An 18010-nucleotide genomic window follows, 5' to 3' on the forward strand; every position below is an offset into this window, starting at 1 on the left:
TTTCCGTATATGGGAATTCTCAAAAAATTTCTCATTTACATATCCTTTCTCAGTAAGTGAAGGAGTGGGTAAACCAAGAAGGAAGAAATAATAGGATCCAGGAAACAATGGCTCCAACTCAAGAAAAAGATAATGCCCTAGGATGATGGTGAAAGAAGATGTCAGGGTGAGCACTGTGCTCCAGATGTAAAAACCAGGTCCAAAAAGTCCAGGGGACCTGTCTCCAAGATGAGGTAATTGATAGGACCCATGATGTATTTGAACGTATTGAGAGAGATTGTAGACAACTTGGGGAAAGCTTGGGGCTCAATTAGTGGGAAAGAGAACACAAAAAGGTAAAAAGAAAATAAATATTACCTTTAATGTAAAGTAAAAGTTGTGCCCCCACAAAAGTAATCTCCATCTAGTACTTAGTCCATCTAGGAATAATATTCACATAATCTTAATAATCTAAGCATTTAATATTGCTCTAACTAAAAGTATGGTATAAAAGTATTGAGAGACTGGGTGGACCCAGATATATTTCAGATATAGAAATAATTTGGGAGATAATTTGTTTGTGTTGGTCATGTTTGACAGATGACTAAATGCTCATCTTCCATGCTGGAAAATCAATCAATAGTTGCTACAACTAAAAAAAAAAAAAATGAAGAATTAGACATAATGAACTAAATCAAAGAATTGAAAGTTGTTGCCCCTGGGAAATGAAAACAGAGAAAGGGGTTATAAGGACCATTATTTTGTAAGAAGTCTTAGAGAACTATTTAATATTTTAATCTATGTGAAAGAATTTTTTTTGCTGAAGTCGGTAACGAACTTAAATCTACATGATGAAGTGTTCTATCACTAAAATTCTAAGTTTTATATAGGACAAAATCGTGGTGAAATGTTTTCTGCCCAAATAACACATGCAAAAACAAAACAAAAAACTCAGTGAAATTCAGTTATAAAATAAGCAGTTTGTGCCACAAAACTGCTGTGCCTTCCATTAGCTGCTAAGTTGTATCGACCCCTTTATACAGGGTGTCTTACCAAGCAGTCATATGTTCTTGAATAATTAACTATTGCTTACTCTGGTGATACATCATTAGCATAAGATAATGACATTTTCAGATAGCCTAAGTATCCTTAGGCAGACAAGGTCTTTGGCAAATAAACACTGTGTATATGTAGACTCCAGTACAAAATAGAATCATGAATTTTTTTAGGGGAACTTACTGATCTTAAAAATTGGATAGCAGGTGCTTTGGTTTCAGTCTGAAGTAACAGTTTGTCAATGACACATCCCATAGTCAGATTTTCTATCCATGAATTTATTGGCTGAAATAGTTACTAATATGACAAATTTATTAGCCTGCAATTAGAAATGCCAACATTGAAGCAGATGGTCTCCTCCAGCAAGTGACAATTTGAAGCATCAGATTTATCATGAAACAAATGGAAACTGTTTAGAACCATGGTATTCTGGCCTCAGAAGGGAAGAACAATAGGAATAGTAGCAATTAATAGCAATAGTAGCTTTATAGTTTAGTCACATTTTAGGAAATCTTTGATGAGGAACTTTTTCAAAAAGGCTTTTTTTAAGTGCCATGTGAAGAATTTTATTTCTTTCCTAAACTGCAAACTGAAGCAGTTGTCTTGGTTTGATTACATTTGAATTTTCTTATTTTTTTGCAGAGATTTAGCATGCGTGTGTGTGTGTGTGTGTGTTGAAAGAAAGATAATTTCTGAACACCCATCTAAGAAAACGCCAGCAGGAAAGTGACAACAGCACCTGTGGGAAATAGCAAAAAGAACATTGTGGGTGTTATGTCCTGTGGGGTTTGGTGGTTGGTGGTAAAAATCAATTATATACTGTACAAATAATTCCAGGGGGATGGAAGATGGCAAGCACAAATAATGCGTTAGTGTCCTTAAATATATATCACCCATAGAATTAGTAGCACCAGCCATGACCCAATTGTGGAACACAGCTGAAAGCTAAAATAAAAGGTTGAACCCACGTACAACCCTTGTGCAAGTGATCGCAACTAGCTTAAGTGAAATTGTGCCAAAGCAGAGTGCCTTCATAAGCCATTCTCTATTCCTTTCTGTTGCCCATATTAATTACCAGAAATCTGTTCTGTGGCAAACTTCCACCTCAAAAGTGTTTGCAAAAGTGGCTTAAGAGATGTTAGGTTTCAGTGTCAGTAGGAGATCAGCTACAATTCTAGTGGAATGGGTCCTATGCTGTTTCTAACAAGTGTTTGCTTTTGTGTGTAACACTTGATTCCAAATCTCAGTCTACCTTGGTGAAGTAATTTAAAAGAGTTCAAAAGGAAGATTGTTTTGGATATCAAACAGTCTCAGCTAAGTGGAAAGGCAAAAATCTATAGTTTGATCTCACTTGTATATGAGTGTGCTGATGACCTGCCTGAAAAACAGTGGTTGAAATCTCATGCAATGAAAGCATTGTTCACATAGTTTAAGTTGAGTAATTGCTATCGTTTAATGAATATCTTTCATCTATCTATATTCATCTATCATCTATTAATCATCTATTATTTACTGATCTATCATTATTTCTCTATATCTATCTATCTATCTATCTCCCTCCAATCGTTAAAAACACCATTAGGTTAGGGTATTATGTCCATTTTGAAGATGGGGTAATGAAATGAAGAATTTATGCTTTAAAAATATCCTTGTGCCGGCTTTGACATTTGAAGAAGGAAAAGGAAAGTGAGAGCCAGAAAGAAGTCTCTGACTGTAGCCAGATGAAACAAGCTGGCTCTTGGGGAGAGATGAGCAGGGAGGAGGGAGAGTGGACTGATCATGTACACTTCAGAGAGAGTAATACCTTTGGGATTTTTATAATATATTTGGTTATGTATAGCATAAAATCCTTTTTTTTTTAATTTAAAGATTTCTCTTCTACTCCCATGGCTCATAATCCCTACTGCTTTTTTCCCTGAGCATTGTAAGTACTAGGAATTCTTTTCTAATACCAGAGTGGTAGAATATCCAAAAGAGACTGTTTGGTGGTAGTGGTAGTCTAATTATTGCTTTAATGGTATCTGCTTCTTATAAGTTACCTTGCTGAATAAAATTCTAAGTTTTCCTGTATATGCTAAAATATTTTACAAAAGGTATTTGTCTTTAAACTGTAAGTTCCCCACTGATGGTTCCCATCCCTTCTCTGCTGAGGCTTTAATAACTTTCAATTATATCTGGAAACTTAATAGAAATTTAAATGGGAGTTATGTTTTTTAACTTTGAATTAAAATGAAGAAAAATAAACTGAAAATATATAAAGTGCTTAATTTGATCAATTTCAATACATTTATGTAACCATGAGATCATCACCAATATCAAAATAATAAACATTTCCATCAACCACAAAAGTCTCCTTGTGTCCGTTTATAATTCATTCCTCCCACCACCCCCATCTTCAAATAACCAGTAAACTGTTATCTCTTATAGCTCACTTTGAATTTTCTAGAACTTCATATTAATACACATACTGTTTTTTGGCCTGGCTTCTTTCCTTCAGCACAATGACTTTGAGGTTCATTTATGTTGTTATATATAACATCAGTTAATTTTAATGACTGGGAAGTATTCCACTGAGTAAATATATCCCAAATTGTATTTTTTTGTGTTTTTTTTTTTTTGCGGTACGCGGACCTCTCACTGTTGTGGCCTCTTCCGTTACGGAGCACAGGCTCCGGACACGCAGGCTCAGTGGCCATGGCTCACGGGCCCAGCCGCTCTGCGGCGTGTGGGATCTTCCCGGACCGGGGCACGAACCCGTGTCCCCTGCATCGGCAGGCGGACTCTCAACCACTGCGCCACCAGGGAAGCCGCCAAGTTTTTTATTCACTTATCTGTTGATGAGCATATAAATTGATTCCGGTTTGGGGCTATTGCAACTCCCTTTGAATGAATATTCATATGCAAGTCTCTGTGCAGACATATATTTTCAATTCCTTGTAGTTAATAAAATTTCAGTGAACACTCACAGACAAATCTTTGAACAGACATATATTTCAATTCTCTGTGGTCAATACCGAGAAATAATATGACTAAGTCACATGGCAGGTGAAAGTTTAACTTTGTTAAGAAACTGTCAAGCTGTTTTCCAAAGTGATTATACCATTTTACATTCTTCTCAGCACTGTATGAGAGTTCCAGTTGCTCCATGTGCTCACTAACACTGGGTGTGGTAAGATTGTTTATTTTGATCCATTTTCATGGTTATGTAATGGTATTTTATTTCAATTTAATTTACATTTCTCTGGTGAATAACAGTGTTGAATATCTTTTCATGTACTTACTGGACACTCATATATATTCTTTTGCATTAATTTTTATTGAATTGTGTTTTTCTGATTATTGGATTGTAAGAATTTTTCATAGTTTCTAGATATGATTTTTTTCTAATGTAAGTGTTTCCAATGTTTTCTCCCAGTCTGTGGTTTAACTTTTCGTTTTTAAAATTACATTTTTCAAAGACCAAAATCTGTTATATTGATGAGGTCCAGTTATGATTTTCTCTTTTTTGACTTAAGCTTTCTATGTTCTGGTTAAGAAAAGTTTGACTTTGCCTTTCTTCTAGATTTAATTTTTTTAGGTCTTATATTTAGGTCCATGATCCATTTTGAGTTAATTTTGCGTTTGATGTGAGATCAACGTTCACTTTTATCCATAGAGATATCCAGTTATTGCTATAACCTTGCAAACACTTTCTTTTCCCCATTGAATTGCCTTGTCACCTTTGTGAAAAATCAATTGACCAAATTATAGAGGTCTATATCTGGACTACTCTGTTCCATTGAGCTAAATATCTAGGTTTTTTGTTTGGTTTTTGGTCTTTGAAATATTAAATTGTCTTGATCACTTTAGCTTTATAGTAAGATTTGAAATCAAGTACGTTCATTCTCATACTTTGTTCTTTTTATTAAAAAATTAATTGGTTAATTAAGGCTCTTGCATTTCCAAACAAATTTTAGAATCAATTTGTCAAATTCTAGAAAAAAAAGACTTGGAATTTTTTTGGAATTACTTTGAATCTATAGACCAACTGCCATCTTAATACTGAGTCTTCAAATTCAGGAACATGCTGTATCTTCTGATTTATTTAAGTCTTCAACTTCCCTCAGCAATTTTTTAAATTGGAGTATGATCGCTTTACAATGTTTTGTTAGTTTCTGCTGTACAACAAAGTGAATCAGCTATACATATACATATATCCCCTCCCTCTTGGAACTCCCTCCCACCCCCAACCCCCCATCCCACCCATCTAGGTCATTACAGGCACTGAGCTGAGCTCCCTCTGCTCTACCACAGGTTGCCACTAGCTATCTATTTTACACAGGTAGTGTATTTATGTCAAACCTAATCTCCCACTTCATCCCACCCTTCCCTTCCTGCACTGTGTCCACATATCTGTTCTCTATGTCTGCATCTCTCTTCCTGCCCTGCAAACCGGTTCATCTGTACCATTTTTCTAGATTCCATGTAAATTCATTAATAGACAATATTTGTTTTTCTGACTTACTTCACTCTGTATGACAGACTCCAGGTCCATCCACATCTCTGCAAATGACCCAATTTCGTTCCTTTTTATGGCTGAGTAATATTCCATGTTTATATGTACCACATCTTCTTTATCCATTCATCTGTCGATGAACATTTAGGTTGTTTCCATGTCCTGTCTATTGTAAATAGTGCTGCAATGAACATTGGGGTACGTGTCATTTTGAATTATGGTTTTCTCTGGGTATATGCCCAGTAGTGGAATTGCTGGGTCATATGATAATTCTATTTTTAGTTTTTTATGGAACCTCCAGACTGTTCTCCATAGTGACTGTTTCAATTAACATTCCCACCAACATTGCAAGAGGGTTCCCTTTTCTCCACAACCTCTCCAGCATTTGTTTTTTGTAGATTTTCTGATGATGGCCATTCTAACCAGGGTGAAGTGATACCTCATTGTAGTTTTGACTTACATTTCTCTAATAATTAGCAATGTTGAGGATCTTTTCATGTGCCTCTTGGCCATCTGTATGTCTTCTGTGGAAAAATGTCTATTTAGGTCTTCCGTCCATTTTATCACTAGGTTGTTTTTTGATATTGAGCTGCATGAGCTGTTTGTATATTTTGGAGAGTAATCCTTTATCCCTTGCTTCATTTGCAAATATTTTCTCCCATTCTGAGGGTTGTCTTTTTGTCTTATTTATAGTTTCCTTTGCTGTGCAAAAGCTTTTAAGTTTAATTAGATCCTATTTGTTTATTTTTGTTTTTATTTCCATTTCTCTAGGAGGTGGGTCAAAAAAGATCTTGCTGTAATTTATGTCAAAGAGTGTTTTCCCTGTGTTTATCTCTAAATGTTTTATAGCGTCCAGTGTTATATTTGGGTCTTTAATCCATTTTGAGTTTATAGGTAGTGTTCTAATTTCATTCATTTACATGTAGCTGTTCAGTTTTCTCAGCACCACTTATTGAAGAGACTGTCTTTTCTCCAATGTATATTCTTGCCTCCCTTGTCATAGATTAGGTGATCATAGGTGTGTGGGTTTATCTCTTGGCTTTCTATCCTGCTCCATTGATCTATATTTCTGTTTTTGTGCCAGTACCATACTGTCTTGATTACTGTAGCTTTGTAGTATAGTCTGAAATCAGGGAGCTTGATTCCTCCAGCTCCATTTTTCTTTCTCAGGATTGCTTTGGCTATTTGGGATCCTTTTTGTTTCCATACAAATTGTAAAATTTTTGTTCTAGTTCTGTGAAAAATGCCATTGGTAATTTGATAGGGATTGCCTTGAATCTGTAGATTGCTTTGGGTAGTATAGTCATTTTCACAATATTGATTCTTCCAATCCAAGAACATGGTATATCTCTCCATCTGTTTGTGTCATCTTTGATTTCTTTCATCGGTGTTTTATAGTTTTCTGAGTACAGGTCTTTTGCCTCCTTAGGTAGGTTTACTCCTAGGTATTTTATTCTTTTTGTTGCAATGGTAAATGGGAGTGTTTCCTTAATTTCTCTTTCTGATCTTTCCTTGATAGTGTATAGGAATGCAAGAGATTTCTGTGCATTAATTTTGTATCCTGTGACCTTACTGAATTCATTGAATAGCTCTAGTAGTTTTCTGGTGGCATCTTTAGGATTTTCTATGTACAGTGTCATGTCATCTGCAAACAGTGACAGTTTTACTTCTTCTTTTCCAATTTGGATTCCTTTTATTTATTTTTCTTCTCTGACTGCCATGGCTAGGACTTCCAAAACTATGTTGAATAATAGTGGTGAGAGTGGACATCCTTGTCTTGTTCCTGATCTTAGAGAAATCCTTTCAGTTTTTCACTATTGAGAATGATGTTTGCTGTGGGTTTGTCATATATGGCCTTTATTGTGTAGAGGTAAGTTCCCTCTACACTTTCTGGAGAGTTTTTATCATAAATGGGTGTTGAATTTTGTCAAAAGCTTTTTCTGCATCTATTGAGATGATCATATGGTTTTTATTCTTTAATGTGTTAATATGGTGCATCATGTTGATTGATTTGCATATGTTGAAGAATCCTTGCATCCCTGGGATAAATCCCACTTGATCATGGTGTATGATCCTTTCAATGTGTTGTTGGATTCTGTTTGATAGTATTCTGTTGAGGATTTTTGTTCCTATGTTCATCAGTGTTATTGGTCTGTAATTTCCTTTTTTTGTGATATCTTTGTCTGATTTTGGTATCAGCATGATGGTAGCCTCATAGAACGAGTTTGGGAGAATTATTTCCACCATACTATCTTCCAGCTCACTTATTTGTTCTTCTGCTTCAGTTATTCTGCTATTGATTCCTTCTAGTGTATTTTCCTTTCAGTTATTTTGTTGTTCATCACTCTTTGTTCTTTAGTTCTTCTAGATCCTTGTTAAACATTTCTTGTATTTTCTCGATCTGTGCCTCCATTCTATTTCCAGGATTTTGCATCATCTTTACTATCATTACTCTGAATTATTTTTCAGGTAGGTTGCCTATTTTCTCTTCATTTATTTGGTCTTGTAAGTTTTTACCTTCTTCATCTGTAACATATTTTTTTGTTGTCTCATTTTTTTTTTTGGTGAGTGGTACTGCATTCCTGTCTGGTTGTTTGGCCTGAGTCATGCAACACTGGAGTTTGCAGGCAGTTGGGTATAGCCAGGTCTTGGTGCCGAGAAGAGGACCTCTGGGAGACCTCACACAGATTAATATTCCCTGGGGTCTGAGGTTCTCTGTTAGTCCAGCGGTTTGTACTCGGTGCTCCCACCACAGGAGCTCAGGCCTGACCCCCAGGGAACCAATATCCCGCAAGCTGCACAGCACACAAAAAAAAAAAAAAAAAAAAAGACAACAAACAAAAAGGAACAGAACAATAAAAAAGAATAAAAAATAAACTAAAATTAGAAAAATAAAAATATATTAGAAAAAATATAAATGAAACAACAAGGCTAAACAGAACCACAACAGCAAAAAAAAAAAAAGGGCAGAAAACACCTTGTGGGTGGTGGGTAGGCGAGGCATAGGCTTAGTGCAGCCAGCGGGGGCCCCAGAGGACAGAGGTTCTGGCCTGGGATCCCCGCAGGCTTCCCAGGGCCTGAGTGGGCAGGGGAAATGTTGGCCACATTCCTTTCCAATCCCCTGAAGGTCTCTCATTGTCCCTCCTGATCCCCTCACCATAAGTGGGCCCCTCCAGGCGTGGGAACCCCTCACCTCCCCCAGCCACCCCTCAGGGGCGCTCGTCCGGTCCTGCCTCCGCTTCTCCTTCCCCTCTCCTCCCCCAACATCCTACCTGGTCGCGCAAGGGTTCCTCCCATCCCCTTAGGTTTCTGAGGTACCCCACCAGCACCTGGTAGGTGCCCTAGTTGTGAGGAGATATGAGCTCCACGTCCTCCTACTCTGCCGTCTTCTCCCTCAGCATTTTTGTTGTTGTTGTATTCAGTGTAGATGTCTTGAAGTATTTTTATAAGGTATTTCATGATTTTGGGTGCTACTGTAAATGGGGTTTAATGGGATATAAAAATTTTATTTCCAATAGTTTTCTTTTACAATATAAGAATTAAATTTTAAGAATTAATTTTGTGTCATAAATTCTTGCTAATAAAAATATATTGATTTTAGTAGTTATTTTGTACTTCTACTGGTATTTTCTTGACAGAATATTATCTCACCTACTAATATGAACAGTTTTACTTGTTCATTTTAGATATTCATGCCTTATATTTCCTTTCCTGGTTGTATTGCATTGGCTAGGAATTTATTCTGTGAAAGAATAAACAGAAGTGGTTAAAGTGAGCATTCCTTACTTTGTTCCCAATCTCCTATAGAACCAATTTAGTTTTTCACAATTTACTGTATTTTTTTGAAGAACGTTTATCAGTTTGAGGAAATTCCTTAATATTTCTATTTTTCTGAGAGTGTTTATCATGAATGGACATTAAATTTTGTGAAATCATGTAATTTTTGTCTTTATTCAGTTAATATTGTAGATTACATTGACTGACTAAACCAACTTTCCATTCTAGGAATAAAAGATACTTACTTTGTCGTGATGTATTATCACTTTTTATATGTTGTATTCAATTTGCTGATATTTTTAAGAACTTTTAGTCTATATTCATGATAGGTGTATTCTATATATATATTTCCATAATATTTTCTCAGGTTTGGGTTTTGGATTATGCTGGCATCATAAAATGAGTTGAGCAATGAAACATTCTCCTCTATTTCCTGTTAATTTTTCTTCTCTACTGTATCATTCTCATTATACAACAAATAAGTTGTTATTTAGTTGATCTTAAATAAGCCCCTTTATTAGAGAACTATCTGAAAAAATATTATCTGTAATCACTGTCTCCAATATTTTCCTTTGTATTCTCTTTTGAACCTACTCACATCTGGCTTTGCCCTCTTTATTGTACAAAATCTTCTCTTACTGAAGTCATCAAAGTCTAATTCTTAGTCATTACATTGCTAATTCTTAGTCACTATTCGGTCGTCATTCTATTGACCTAAAGCAACATTTTAAACAGTTGATCCCTCTCTATACTTTAAAGGTTTTCTTCACCTAACTATCAAGACAACACACTAATACAGTTTTCCTCCAGCTTCTCATGTGATTTCTTATAAGTTTCATTTGCACATTCCTCCTTAACTCTTTCTCTCTTCTATAATTTGGGGTACCCTAGGCTCTTCTTTGATCTCCTTATATTTATCCTACATACTCCCAGTCCAAGTGATCACATTTAAAGTCCCAAGTCTTTAAATACCAAGAATATTCAGATGACTCTCAAATCATTATCTCTGTCCTAGACCATTCTCCTGAACTTCACGTGCATATTCTACTGAAACTCTCCACTTTGATACTTAAGAAATCTCACCTGTTTGTCTACTTTTTCATCATACTCCCCTTTCACGTGATTGCATCCAGTCTTGAGAAGGCAGCGAAAGGAACAAGAAAGAAGCAAAGGCTATGACAAATGGAAAGCATAGCAAGATGTTTGATTTAAACCTAACCATATTAATAAATTAAATTAAATGGTCTAAATATACCATTTGAAAGGCAGAGATTGACTGGACAAAAATGCAGTAACTGCTGCCTACACAAAATAGACTTTAAATTTTAGTACACAAATACATTAAAAATAAAAGGACGAAAAACAATGTCCTATGCTAATACTGATGAAAAGAAACCAGAGAGCCTATATTAATATCAGACAAACTAGATTTCAGAGCCAAAAATACCCCTAGAGATAAAGATTATTTCATATTGACAAAAGGATCAATTTATTAAGGGGACATAATCTTAAATGTGTATGCATCAAGTAGCAGAACCCCAAAATGTATAATGCAAAAAATGAGAGGATTTCTTGGAGAAATAGATAAATTTACAATTATAGTTGGAAATTTCACCATCTCTCTCTCAATAACTGATGGAAGGAGTAGAGAGAAAATCAGTAAGGGTATAAAAGATTTGAACAAAACAACCAACCAATTTGAAATAATTGATATTTATAGAACATACTGTGCAACAACAGCAAAATAACACTTTTATTTCAAGAGTACATTAACATTTACAAATATAGACTATATTCTAAACCATAAAGCAAGTCTCAAGCAATATGTAAGAATTTAAGTCATGGGATATATATTCTCTGACTACAGTGGAATTAATTTAGAAATCAACAAAAGAAAGGTATCTGGAAAATAGCCAAATATTTGGAAACTAAAGAACACACTTCTAAATAACCCATGGGTCAAAGAAGAAATTAAAAGAAAAATTAGAAAAAATTTTGAGGTCAACGATAATGAGAACATAGCAAAATTTATGGGATGGTGCTAAAGTTGTACTTAGGAGGAAATTTATAGCAGCAAATGCCTATATTAAAAAACAGGAAAGCTCTCAGCTTCAACTGTAAGTAATTAGAAAATTAAGAAAAATTAAATACTAAATAAGGATAAGGAAGAAAAAATAAGTATCAGAGTGAAAAATCAATAAAATAGAAAACAGAACAATAGAAAAAAACTGTAAAAACATGATCTGGTATTTTGAGAAGATTAAGAAAATTGATAAACCTCTGAATTAACAGAATGAATAAGAGAAAAGAGAGGACACAGATTAAATACTAACATCAGGAATGAGAGAGATGACATCACTATAGATATTAAAGATAATTAGGGAATCTATGAATAATTTTCTGCCAATAAATTTGACTACTTAGGTAAGACAGAGAAAGTTCTTGAAAGGGATAAACTTTTAAAGCTTATACAAGAACAAATAAATAATATAACTAGTCCAACATCCATGAAATACATTGAATTTGTAGTTTAATATCTTCTCCTAAAGAAAACCGCAGGCTCATATGGCCTCCCTAGTGAATTCTGGTAAATATTTATGGAAAAAAAATATGTCAATTATCCAGAAAGTCTTCCAGTAAATGGAAAATGAGAGAAAACTTCCCTACTCATTCTATGAAGCCAGCATTAAGCCACACAAAGATATTACAAAACTACACAAAGATATTACATTAAAACCTACATCACTCATGAACACACATAGAAAAATTCTGAACAAAATTCTAGAAAATTAAATCCAACCATACATTGAAAGACTAATACATCATCACCAAGTACTGTTTATCCCAGGAATGCAATTGGTATAAGGTTCAAAAAGCCCATTCTTTCACTAATTGTGAGTCTAAAATGTTCCCACATATACCAGAGTTTGTCTTTGAGCTTTCTTTCTTACTGTTTTATTTGTCAATAATGTGTCAATACCATACTTTCTTATGGCTTTGAATTTATTATATGAATTAATATCCGGGAGGACAGGTAATTTCCTATCACTTATTTATAAAGTTGACTTAGTTTCTACAGACCTTTACACATCCATGAAATTTTAGAGTAAGTTTTTTAAGTTACTCAAAAAATATCCAACTGGAATTTTAATTGATCTTTAATAATATGGAATCATCTGTCCCAGACTTTGGCTGTCTCTTCATTTGTTCAGATAAATAGTTACATCCTTGCTATGGACTGAATGTTTGTGTTCACCCCACCCCCACCCCCACCCATATACTGAAGCCCTAACCCCTAATGTAATGATATTTGGAGGCAAAGCCTTTAGGAGGTAATTAGGTTTAAATAAAGTGATGAGGTCGGGGCTCCCATGACAGGATTAGTGTCTTTACAAGAAGAGGAGAGACCAGAGCTTTCTCTTTGCCACGTGAGGATATGCAAGAAGGCAGTCATTTGTAAGCCAGGAAGAGGGACTTCACTAGGAACCAAATCTGCCAGCACCTTGATCTTGGACAGCCTAGTCTCCAGAACTGTGAGGAATGAATGTCTGTTTTTTAAGCTACCAGTCAATGGTATTTTGTTACAATACCTGGAACTGACTAATATAGTTATTTATTATAATTTTGTTGTTTCCTCTAAAGAGGGAATATTCTTGCTTTGACTAATTCTTAAATATTTTATTATTTATGCTGCTATTATAAAGAGCATCTTATTTTTGTCTTATTTTATTGAGTTATTGCTGATTTAGAGATATGCTTTTAATGTAGTCAGTTGAATTTTTAGTTAGTAAACTTGCCTAGCTTTTTATTGTTTATTTATTGTTATTGATTGTTTTAAGGTAGATGTTCATGTCTTGATAGTTTGTGTCTTCCTTCCCAATTCTTATACCTCATTCCTTTTTATTTTCTTATCATGTTGGCCTAGACTACCACAGTATATTAATCATTAAAAATAGTGTGCATAAAGACGGTAGGAATCTGTCTTATTCCCAATCTCAAATTGACTGCATTCATTTTCTAGTTTCCCTGTGAAAGTTCCTCCACTGGTATATCTCAATTTGGTAGACAGCCTCTAAGATGGCCCTCAGTGATCCCTGCCTTCTGGTATTTGTACTCTGGTGTAACCCTCTTGCCTTGAGTGTGGATTGAGCTTATTCATTCACTTTTAATGAACAAAATGTAGCAGAAGTGATAGGATGACACTTCCAATATTAGGTTATAAAAGATACTGTTGCTTTTGTCTGGGGTGCCCTCTTTTGCTTGCCCTGGGGAGAAATTAGCTGCCATGTCATGAGGCAGCTCTATGGAGAGGCCCACATAAGTGAGGATGGAAGTGGATCTTCTGTGGTCAGTCAAGTCAGGTGAATGAGCTCGGAAGGAGTTCTTCAAGTGAGGCCTGTCAACACCATATGAGTGCGTTTGAAAGCAGAGCCTCCTTCAGTGGAACGTTGAGATGACTTCAGCCCTAGCTAACATCTTGACAGTAGCTTTATGAGAGATTCTGAGGCACAACTGCCCAGCTCATCTGTATCTACTATCTTGATTCACAGAAAATATGAGATGATAAATGTTTTTGTTTTAAGCTACCAAATTTTGAGATAATATGTTATGCATTAAAGGCAACTAACACACGTTTATCTACTCTTTAAGAAAACTTCCTACTGTTTTAAGTTTGCTAAAGATTTTCTAAATCTTCACTTGAAAAAATCACATTTTTTTACTCTTTTTTTTAATTGAAGTATAGTTAATTTACAATGTTGTGTTAGTTTCAGGTATACAGCACAGTGACTCAGTTACATATATCCATTCTTTTTCAGATTCTTTTCCCTTAAATGTTATTATAAAATATTAAGTATAGTTCCCTGTGCTATTCAGTAGGTCCTTGTTGGTTATTTATTTTATATATAGTAGTGTGTATATGTTAATCCCAAACTCTTAATTTATCCCTCTACCCCTTTTCCCTCTGGTAAACATAAGTTTGTTTACTATGTCTGTGGATCTATTTCTATATTGTAAATAAATTCATTTGTATCTTTTTTATTTTTTTAAGTTTCCACATATAAGGGATATCATATGATATTTGTCTTTCTCTGTCTGGCTTACTTCACTTAGATTATGATAATCTCTAAGTCTATCCATGTTGCTGCAAATGGTATTATTTCATTCTTTTTATGGCTGAGTAATATTCCATTGTATATATGTACCACATCTTCTTTATCTGTTCATCTGCTGATGGACCTTTATGTTGCTTCCATGTCTTGGCTATTGTAAATAGTGCTTCAGTAAACATTGGGGTGCATGTATCTTTTCAAATTATGGTTTTCTCCAGATATATGCCGAGCAGTGGGATTGCATGATCATGTGGTAGCTCTATTTTTAGTTTTTTAAGGAACCTCCATACTGTTTTCCATAGTGGCCATACCAATTTACAGTGTAGGAACATCCTTTTTCTCCAGACCCTCTCCAGCATTTATTATTTGTAGACTTTTTGATAATGGCCATTCTAACCAGTGTGAGGTCATACCTCATTGTAGTTTTGATTTGCATTTCTCTGATAATTAGCAATCTTTTCATACACATTTTGGCCATCTGCCTGTCTTTTTTGGAGAAATGTCTATTTAAGTCTTTTGCCCATTTTTCAATTGGGTTGTTTGTTTCTTTGATATTAAGCTGTATGAGCTGTTAGGTTGTTTATAGTTACTCACTAGTATAAAAAAACAAAGGCTAAAAGAAGATTTCATTTTAAATGGTTGCCTAGGGACATTCCAAGAGTTTGAATTACTGAAATGTTAAAGGTTAGAATGACTACTAATATGTTCTTTTTTTTTTAATCAATTTTTCTAAATTTTTATTAATCTTTTTAAAGAATAGCTATTTTGGTTATTACCTCTATTTTTATTCTCAATTTCATTGATTTCTTCCCTTACCTTTGTCCTTTATTTTCTTTGTTTCTTTAGGTGTCACTATTCTACAACCTCTCTCATTAAACCTCTCTCATTCAGTTTGTTTGTATTTAATCTTCTTTGTTTCCTGATATATACATTTAAACTATAAATTTCACTCTAAGTACAATTTCAGCTCTGTCCCACACATTTTGATATGCTCTGTTTTCATTGTCATGAAGTTTACAATATTTCTTAAAATCCCTTATCGTTTTCTTTCAAACCGAAAATCAATGATATGTTAATTAATTTCCAAATATACAGGAAATTAAAATTATCTTTCTGTTATTAATTTAGAATTTTGTTACATTTAGGACAGAGAACAAGTGCATCATATCATCTTTTGGGATTTATTGCCACTGTCCTCATGACTGAATGTATGATTTATTTTTGTGAATGTTCTGTGTCTTCAAAAGCAATATGCATTCTTTGCCTGTGGGTGTAGAGTTCTATATATAATCTGTTAACTCAAGCTTATTAATTGTTTTTTCAAACCTTCTGTGTCTCTGCATATAGTGTTGTCTGGTTGCTTTCTTTGTATTTGCATGGAGTATGTTAATATCACCAGCTACAGTAGTTTCTTTCTATATTTCTTTTAAGTTCCTCGATATATTATGAGGCTATATAGTTAACTCTATATACGTGAGTATGTTTATAATGTATTTTTGTTGTTGTTTTTCCTTTTGTCAGAATATAGGATCTTTTCTCTCGTTTTTTATATTGTTTTGCTTTAAGCTTGATTTCATCAGATGTTATGGTTGCTACTTAGATATTTTTGTTCATATTGGTTTGATACAGTTTTTTCCGTCTTTATTACATTTAAACGTCTTCATTGTGTGGCTTTGGATTTAGTGTTGTGTTTTTAAAAAAACTTTATTCAGGGCTTTTATATTGCTGAAACCTTTTTAATGAGCTCATATCTTTTCTTATAAAAATAATGTAAACATTCTGTAAAATCTGTATCCAGTCAGCTCAGTATATAAGTAGGTAAAAGTAGTCTATTTCGAAATAGAAGGACCAGACCATTACAAAGATAGTTAATAGTCTAGGTTTGCAGCTTCATACAGTGAATTATTCAAAGAATGTCCCAAATTTCACTTGGTTTCACACTACAGGAGACTAAATTCCAATCTGGTTTATAGTCCAGGCTTGGGAGAAAAGATGTGCAAAAATGAGTGAGAACCCAGACTTCTTTGAACCCCTTGCTTAGCAATGCTTGTGTAACTTTAAAATAAGAGCTCTATTAAAAACTCCCTTATGAGATATATGACAGAGTCCTTCCAGCTGGTAGTTTTCCCAGCATATAACTATGGTTCATTGCCAACTGCACTGAGGAGGGCATGAAAAGCAAAACTGAATGAGATAAGCCAGTAATTATGCTTGTATGGTATGCTAGGTGATTGAGCTGTTTAACTGAGAAGGTTACAACTTGGAATGAGAGACAAAAGAACCTTGAATATAGTCTAAAATATTTGGTAATTTGGTAAATTCTTGGTAAATATTTGGTAAATATTTGGTAAATTCTTTTAAATATTTGGTAAATTCTTTTTCTTCTCACGATTTACTTTAATTGGATTTTTAACAAGTGTATATTAAAAGAAACAAATTATATATATTTTAGACTGCCAAGGTGAGGTGAAATGGATATGCTTGCAAGTGAATTATGATAGTTTTATTCTCATTTTTCTTTATTTAAACACTGTTTCAATGTATTTTGATGTTTTTAGTGTATGATTTGTTATTTTGAAAATACATATTTGAATGCAACTTCTCCCTTGTGAATCAATAGTAATAAGTTAAATCAGAAAATACTGTTTCTCTTTAAAGCTTGGCCATTCTGGGGCAAGTTATGTGCTCTTATCTTGATGTTTTACTTTCAAGTTGTCTAAGCAAATTGGAAATAGTGCACTGAAGGCACTTTCACATATGATATCTGTTAAATGTCATTTACCATTTATGTATTCTTACACAGAATTTTCCTTTCTATCTTTAGAGGATGAGAAATAAAATTTCTTCCCTGCCACTTTTTTTTTCCTATTTGGAAAGGGAAATATTTAAATATATCTTTTGGCACTGTAGATAAACAGGCTATTATTTTATCCATTATTTCCATTGTATGTCTACATTTCCTAGGAGTTTCCTTTTTTACTATTACGTTTGTTTTGGTAGTGAGAAGATATGTCTATCTTTAATCCAAGTAATTTCTTTTAAAAATAAAATGTCTCTTAACCCCTACTCCTGAATGTAAGTAGTAAATTGTACAATCATACTTTTTCATCTATGTGTGAGATATTTACATTAAATATGCATGTCATATACAATATATGCATAGCTAAAAGCAAAAACTGCCACAGTGTTAGAGAGAAATCATTGAAAGACTTTATTTCACAAAACACCTAAAACACCATAAAGAATTAATTAAAGCAACACAAATATGCAGTTAGCAAAGCTTAGTTTTAAAGGCATCATTTTAAATATATATAAATATATATACATTTTTGACAGATTCATGTGACTCTTAATAAGCACATGTGTGAGAGGAGAAGAAAACTGAATACATACATGTAATTTTCATATTACTGCAATTGAATGCATTGGTTTTGTCACTTTAATTTGCTTATATCCTTGTTAATTCTTTCAATAACTTTATTCAGCATGGGTCAGACTAAATATGATAAAATAGGAAATAAAAAGATTTTTAAAGATGGAAGAATTGCTCTGATCTGAGGTTTAGCTAATAAACCAGGAGAAATCAGAGACA

The sequence above is a fragment of the Phocoena sinus genome, chromosome 7, assembly GCF_008692025.1.
Source record: "Phocoena sinus isolate mPhoSin1 chromosome 7, mPhoSin1.pri, whole genome shotgun sequence".
Lineage (NCBI taxonomy): Eukaryota > Metazoa > Chordata > Mammalia > Artiodactyla > Phocoenidae > Phocoena > Phocoena sinus.